At 46.6% G+C, this 7,818-nt stretch overlaps 1 long non-coding RNA gene across 1 annotated transcript; it reads right to left on the reverse strand.

Annotated features, from left to right (window-relative positions):
- Positions 1-2,701: 2,701 nt before the first annotated feature.
- On the reverse strand, positions 2,702-6,554 carry LOC112958094. The gene is made up of 2 exons (XR_003251345.1): positions 6,501-6,554; positions 2,702-2,787 (listed from the first exon to the last, which is right to left on the reverse strand). It is a non-coding gene; the product is annotated as an uncharacterized LOC112958094 (long non-coding RNA).
- Between the last annotated feature and the right edge of the window lie 1,264 nt (positions 6,555-7,818).

Below are 7,818 nucleotides of genomic sequence, written 5' to 3' on the forward strand. Positions count from 1 at the left end.
CAGGTCCTGATGCAAAACACCAGTGCTGGGCACCCTCACTCCTTCACCTCCTAAACTGCAAGCTCACTACTGCTGGAGACAGATCCCAGCCCCAGCACTGAAGGGGACCAGGAGGAGCAGAAGGACAGATCTTTTGCTCCTCTGCACCTCCTCACTATGGTTTTGATTGGCTGGTAGAATTAGTCAAAAGAGTTTTCCCCTGAGAACTGCTGATGTTTACTCCTTTGTTTCCATTATTAATTGGCTCATGAAGTCAGAATGTTGCAGTTTCCAGCAGGAAGAAAACTTCTGGAAATAAAAAATGATTTGGGAATATATTTCATTTCAAAAAGAAAAAAAAAATCTACTTTTGATGTTCTGCTGTAATATATTATTAGATCATATTTGAAATGTTGAAGTCAAAACAAGGCATTTTACCTTATCAGAGCTTGGGAACCTCGGGATGGGGTGGATTTGCTAGAACTAAGCTTATGAGTTGCTGTGACAAGCAGGCAAATGCAATTCCCTGCCACTTTGAGCAGAACAAACTGTTTTGTCATTTCCTAATGAAATTCCTCCCATTCCAAGGCCATTCCACAAGAAAACATGGCATCCAGACTTTCTTGTGCTACTTCGGAATGAAAACAAATGTCAAAGTAGAAAGCGCTCCCTCTTTCTCCTGGAGGAAAATCATTTTCAGGCAGTTCCAATTACTTCCTGGGCTGAGGAGCATGCATACAGCACGCGAGCCCATATAGTGGAAGCGTGGGACCCCTTTCCTAAGCAGCTCTAGCCAGAGTTCTTGTCTCTAGCTCTAGCAGTCCTTGTCAGAGCATGATGCCTTTGTGGGTCTGAAAGACAGACAGAAATGGAATGAAAACATTGTCTTTTGCTTGTGTGTTCTGTAAGGATTTTTGAAGAGTGTCCAGATTGTTCACTGCAGTCAACAACCAATGCAATTCATTGAGATTAAGGGAAAGATACATACTTGAGATCGACGTGTCATGAGCAGAGTGGCTCTTGCACCTCCTCTTCCTGCTCCCGAGCAGCTAGCTCGCTGGCAGCCAGAGAGCACTCCGAGATGCTCTGGTAAAGGAAGAGCAAGTCCCGTGCACTGCAGCCCTCCCACAGCGCATGGGGAGCGAGTCCTCCCACCCAAGGCACTGCACTGCTGGGGACAGAGCTGGCGACTTGCATTTGGTTGCAATTAGGTGCTGGCACTGGGAAGGCCCTGAAGTCACCATGGTCTCTGTGCAATAGATAAAGCTTTTGTTTTTGCACAAATAGAAAGAAAAAAAGCAACGCAGGCCAAACCAGCACACAGCGTGTGAGCACTGGGCCGCCTGATAAAAGGCAAATAAAGAATGTCCAAAGTCAGCAACAACATGGCAGTAGGAAAGAGAAACCTTAGAAGAGTTAAAAGTGAGGAAGGAGGGAGGGGAAGGAAGAGAGGGGAGGCGCCAGGGTGGCAGGGTGCCCAGGATCCGGGATACATGGGATGAGCGCTGCGAGGACTCACATGGGAGCAAGTCCCTTGGGAGCCATGCAGCGAGCTGCAGCTCTCCTGCCCCACAGCATCCCTCTCCAGGCTCTATCCCCTGCAGCCCAACGCCTGCAAGGCCTGGCTTCTCCTGCTCGCTTCTCCTTACCACTTCTCCATTATCTCTTTTCATTCCTCCTCCCCTCCAAGGAGCCAAGATACTTCCTGCTAGCCAGATTTTGCCTACGGCAAAGGAGCTGAATGTGAGTAGCTGATCTGTGCTTCATGACTTGCTTGATAAGCCACCCCGTATCTCGTGTGATGCTTCTCCAGCACCCAATGAGGACACAGACACCTGCATTCTCTGCAACACGCATATTTGAGAGAGAGCCCAGCAGAACAGAACTTCAGCCATGAACTCTCAGGTAGGGACTGTCTTTATCATCCAGCTTGTGCCAATCCTGCCCAGTGGAGTCTGATCTCTTGCACTGATCACATATAAATAGAATAGCAATAACAGACAGAAATAAAGTTAGATTGGAAGAACAGACAGGATATAAGATGGGGGAGTGCAGACCAGGATAATGTGTACGCTCTGGAAATGCCCCTGGACTCCCCTCCCTGCCTCCTTTCCAGATGTCTCCCCTGGGACTCCAGAGCCGCTCCAGGGAAGGAGATGAACCTGTCACTCAGCAACAGGCTCGGGGCAGTGGCAGAGCTGGCAGAAACACCAGGCTCGCCGCACTGAGAAACAGACTGAGGGTTATCTTGAGGGCCTTAATTTTCAATGTGGGCACTTAACAGGAGGGTAGTTATCCAGCCGCTTCTGTGGGTATGGACCTGGCACACAGGGTCTGGCTCATACTGCATTCATACTCTTTGTACTTTGACAGGAATATTTCCTTTCTTCTTCTTCCTCAAATATCCCAGGCAGAGCTATTTTGCTAGCACTCTGCCCCGTGGAAAGGCTCCCATTTAGGAAGCATGGGCCAAGCTATTCAATGGGGCTTAGCATTTGCTCACAAAAGTAGTCTTCCTTTTTTAACAGAAATTGTGCAGTATAGTCTGAAGTATTTTTTAAGAGTCTCTGTGGTTCTCAGAAGCAGAGAGATAGCGCGTGTTAGATATTAAACTTCTATTGATTTTATGCATAGCTGCAATACTGTATACGAGAAGAACTTGGCCATTCTCTCCCTCCTTGTTGCACATGTGCCTGGACCGAGCTTGGTTACACGCTGAGCAACATCGAGAGACTCCTTTCTTCAGAGACTGTTTTTACAGGCAACGTACAAACATGCATCACCACAGCCAAAATACTCTTCCAGGCACTGCAATAAAACACACTGCACGTCAGACAGCTGGAAATGATTGTGGATATTTGGGGTGGTAAGGGGAAAAAAATAGTTTGAGGTTTCAGTCAGCTGCAGCAGCTTTCTAAGCAACTTTCTAGACTGCGTTCTACCATCTTTTTACAGACACCCTAAGTTCAGGTTGGAGATATGCTGAGGTTTGCCGTTTTGGTTTGCCAAAAGATTAAAGCGCCCTCTCGTCCCTGCCATCTCTCAAAGCCAGTGCGTCCAGGTTCAGCTCTTTGCTGGCAGTAGGAAGCAATAAAAGATGGACGTTTTTCCTAAACAGCTACTGCAAGGAACGTCTGGCAGTAAAGGAAGAAATAAGGAGGAATGCGAGCTGAGGAAACACTGATGTGCCAAAGGGCGGTGCTGTGGCAGGCAATGAAAGGACATATCAAACTTAACTGATGGGAACAAGCCCAGAACACCAGCCACGGAGCTCGGCAGCAGCGTTCAGACAGCTCCTCTCTACAAGGACCCTGGGTTCTGCTCCGATACAAGAGAGAGAGGAGGATGTGCCCGGATGTGGCCTCCAGATAACAGCAGTGAACCTCTGCCCCCATCCAGAACACTGACGGGGCAGGGAAGGCAGGATGATGGTGACGGCTGGCAGAGGGACAGAAGGCTCTAAGTCACCAAAGCTGTGAGAGGTTTGGTCTGGTCAGCTCAGGAGGGGAGGGAGACAACTGGGAAAAAGAAAGATCCTTTGCGAGCAGGAAGAAGGAATGAAGGGCAAACAAAGGCAGCAGCAGAATGGAATGAAGGAAGAAGCTCAAGGGGGTTCTACAAACAAAGCGCCAGCTCTCCAGGCTGAGAGGAGCTGCCCGAGCAGACCCTGCTCCCTGCTGAACCAGGACACATGGATCATGGACAGTGAGTGGCCAAGTTGCAACCTTCTCTGATTTGCCTCTGCACCACCAGCTTCTGAACCGTCATAACCAACTACAGGGCCCCTCTACCCCAAAGCTGTCTCCCATGTGACAGCAGGAGCCAAACTCGGCCTCATTCCCAGCAGCACCGGCCTTGCCGAGTTACTGGTGTTATTAATCACAGGCAGGCTGAGGAATGCTCCCTGGAACCAGGGCTTTCTGCATATGGATCTGTTAAGGCCAAGGATTAGGGACTCATAGCTCTTCCAGTCTGCCCACTCTGTAAAAGAGGAGAGGATTTCACCCCGTGTCCCCTGAGGGCCCAGTCAGCTCTATGTAGCTAATGGACACCACGGTGGTGTCCAGTCTGGGTCTGGAGACACAGACCAGACTGGGGCTTTCCCTTCCTCTCCAGAGGAGCTGGTTCCAAAGGCTAATCAATTCCACACTTAGAAATCTGCATCTTATTTTCTGTTCGACTTTCTCTAGCTGACTTCAGCTTCTAGAGTTTGGTTTTTTGTTTTCATTTTGCCTTTTCCGCTAGTCTTAAAGCTAGAAACGACTTTTGTCTATGACACTCTCTGGACCACTTTAAAGCAAATAGCTTTATAAGACAAGAAGATCTTCACCAGGAGATAGGACTGACCCTTGTCATGTAGCACCACAGAAGCTCCTACATAACGTACTCAACATTTGGGTCATATCATGCTTCTGATTTTAACAGTATTTCCATCCAGTTCTTTGCTAATAGTGCCCCTAATACAAGCAAGCAGTCAAGAAATCTAGGTGTTCCTTGGAGATAAGCCTCGATGTGGCAGCTTTCCCTTCATCACCATCATCTAGAAGCTTCTTCCATCAGGGAACAGCCCTCCTCTACACCCATGTCTCCTTAGACAGCTGCTAAATTTTGCTCTTATCAATGTTCATTAAATAGAAAACAGCTTCCAACAAACATTTGCCCTGTCCCTGAAACCTTTTCACCTTGTAACAGCCCCAGGTAATGGTCATTCAAGTTGTTTTGAGCTTTGGATAAATGTCAGAACTTGTCATAATGTACTGGCCACATAAAGGTTATTATAAGGCATGATCCAGAGCCCATTGAAAGATTTTCTATTGAATTCAGCATACAGGGAAAAAGCAACTGGTTTTCCCCTCACTGAAAAGGGTACTGGGATGAAAAGAAAGCTGGAAGTCAGGAAGGTTGCACAGTTTATGAGCTAAAGCAGAAGAAGCTGTCACTTCTCTTGGGCTGAATCTCCACCTGGGGCAGTGGCTCAGATACACAGCAGTGCAGGACACAGCAACTCTTCCCAGCTCCTCTGGAAATGAAATGATGTCTGGCAGGAGGCAGAGCTCAAGTCTGGGCTCCTGCTTCTGTTCAAGGTGCTGTGACCACTACCATGCTCCTCAGTGTCACCCACCATGTACAGAATATACAGTGTATATACAGCATACAATACAGATATTGTAAGTCAGGTTAGCTGGCATTTATAGACATGCTTTTAGCAACAAATAGCGTATCTGGAACCAATCAAGCTGTTCATGTACTTGTGCCAGTTACAGAACGAAATTCTTCATACTTTTCCCTCTTCTTACTCTGAAAAGTTGAGGGAGGGGAAAAAAAACCTAATCTACTTCTCTGAAAAATGCTTCTTCTGCACTTGTCAAGGAGCCTAAAATTTTAAAGACAACTGCTTTGTTTGGTCAATATAAAATAAGAACTGTTAACTACCAGTGAATACAAAAGCCACCACAAGTGAACACGCCTTAATAAATTCAATAAACACACTACAAACCTCCACAGCGAACACTGCCCTGAGAGGGAAATTGGCATTTTTTCTTTTTGATTCCCTCTTACATTTTGATTGCAAAGCCAAGAAGATTCTCCCAGCTAGGATCCACCATATAATTTGCATTCAAATCCACACTCATCCCATACTGTGGCACAGACAGAAGAGACAGCTACAAAAGCAGCAAAGTAGAACCTGCACTCATTTATACTTTTTAATAGAATCACTACCTTACAAATGCAGCTCCAGAGCAGCATTCCTCCCTTGGAATGAGGGGGACTAGGCTGTTCCCTACACTGTGGCAGGGCCAACAGTTGGGATCAAAGAACTCCCTGGGCAGGGACGTAAAGCTGCCATGGAGTTGACTAGAGCAAAAGAGTTTGAATCTCTCAAGCTTCCAGGAGTCGCTTTGTGCTTTTGTTCCCATTACACTTCATCACATTTAAATTACAGGCATAATAAAACCCAGCTTGGGCTAAAAGATGGCTCAAGTGCATGGGGAAAGAATTCAGATACCTCCTCTGCTGTTTAATACCAATAATAAGCCTGGAGATATCTGTTATTAGCCTCCAGCCTGTTCAAGTACACAGCTAATACAGAAATCTTCCTAGCTGGGCTCCACACTAAGGATACAAGCCTTGTGGCAACTAAGAAATACAGATCAAGAGTATATCAGGAAAACCATAGTCCAGGAATCTCCTTGTCCAAGAGGATTCACTAATACTTAAACTCAAATACTTAAATCAAACACTCAAAATCAAACACTCTTCAGTCATTCAGACCACACACCCATAAGGCACAGTACCATCAATATGAAAGAGAAGGGCTCTTGGATCTGCACCAGAGACAAGTCAGTCACAACACCAAGGAGCTCATCAAAGACAAGCTTCTGTTATAAAACTTGGAGGTAGCAATTCTGTCACTCCTTCCCAACAGCTATAGTCCCCATCCTGCACTCACAGGCAGGATAAGGCATCCACACAAGGTACTAGGTCACAAAGCTCAGCAGCACCTTCCACAAGGAACCTACCTCCAGGATGAGGCCTCCATGCAGGTGCTAATCCCCAAGAAGCAGAAGCATTTCCCACACTGTCTGCCAACCTGCCCTACACCAGGGCATAGTAAATCCTGCCCATAATCAATGTCAAGATGGCTGAGGCTGTGAAAGCAGCTGATTTCCTGCAGCTTGTTAACACGGGAAGGCTGCCCATGAGGAGAGCCAGCTGTGCTAACAACGGGGCTTCACCTTTGCTTCCAAAGCGGCCGCTTGCTCACACAGTTTACAGATACATTGCCACAGTGTTTTGCCAAGGAAGTAAGATCCAAAACTTCCATGTTTAAGAAAGAATGAACTGATGAAAGACACAGCGAAGTGCCCGGGCCTTTCCTTAACAATAAGGCACAATTCTGTAGCTAATTACTCCCACTGTCTTTCCCTGTGGCCTGGAAATCTCTCATTGGCCATCTGCATAAGTAATTACCTGCTCTGGTTTTCACGTTCACTTACCAAATCCCTGTTGGGTTTGTAAAGGGATCATCAGTCATTTGAGTTTCCTTTTTCTGCACATCTTTGGCCTTGCGCTGATCTGGCCAAGTAACGTTTACTCACGAAGAGGCTCGGTCAGGTTCGAGCAGCATTTCGCTCTGCTGGGAGATGTTCAGTTCCCCCAGGCCTGGGCTCTGCCCACAGTGGTGGGTACGTGGGGCTGGGGTTCACCTGGGCTGCCGAGGCCAGGCCAAGGGCAGCGCGGGGGAGCCGGCAGTGGTGGAGGGCACAGGGGAACCCCGGGGGCTCAGCCAGGGAAAGGGGGGCACGGACAAAACCAGGTTTCAGCTCATTCATTGGAAACTCACAGCAAATTCCCACTGACGTCATCAGAGTTTGGTGATGAGGACATCAAACCTCTCCACAGCCAGTCCCACAGGCCAAGGCTCTAAAGCCATTCCCCACCTCGAGACTGGAGGTGCTTCCCTCTGTGGAAGGAGGACCAGCAAGGACCACTCTGGTTTTATTGAAAAAAAAAATTAGAAATAAGTAATCATTTAATTTAGATAGGCAATTTTATTAAGAAAAAAAATAAGTGCATACATATTTATCAGAGAAATTACAACAATATAAATGTGTTTATTTTCAAAATATTCTATGAAAAGAATAATTTCAAAAGCATAATGTAACTCCTCCATAAAAGCTGCCTTACAGGAAAACAAATACAAAAGCTTTTTTCACATTATTTGGGAAGATATTTCTTGTTACTTAATAAAAATATAAAATACAGTATATACCACATTCTGACAACACTGAGTTCTTAAGGAGTGGAAGATGGGAGGTTCATGCAGCCCTTTCATCA

Source organism: Nothoprocta perdicaria, unplaced genomic scaffold (genome assembly GCF_003342845.1).
Source record: "Nothoprocta perdicaria isolate Ctin4 unplaced genomic scaffold, notPer1 scaffold_111, whole genome shotgun sequence".
NCBI classification, from domain to species: domain Eukaryota; kingdom Metazoa; phylum Chordata; class Aves; order Tinamiformes; family Tinamidae; genus Nothoprocta; species Nothoprocta perdicaria.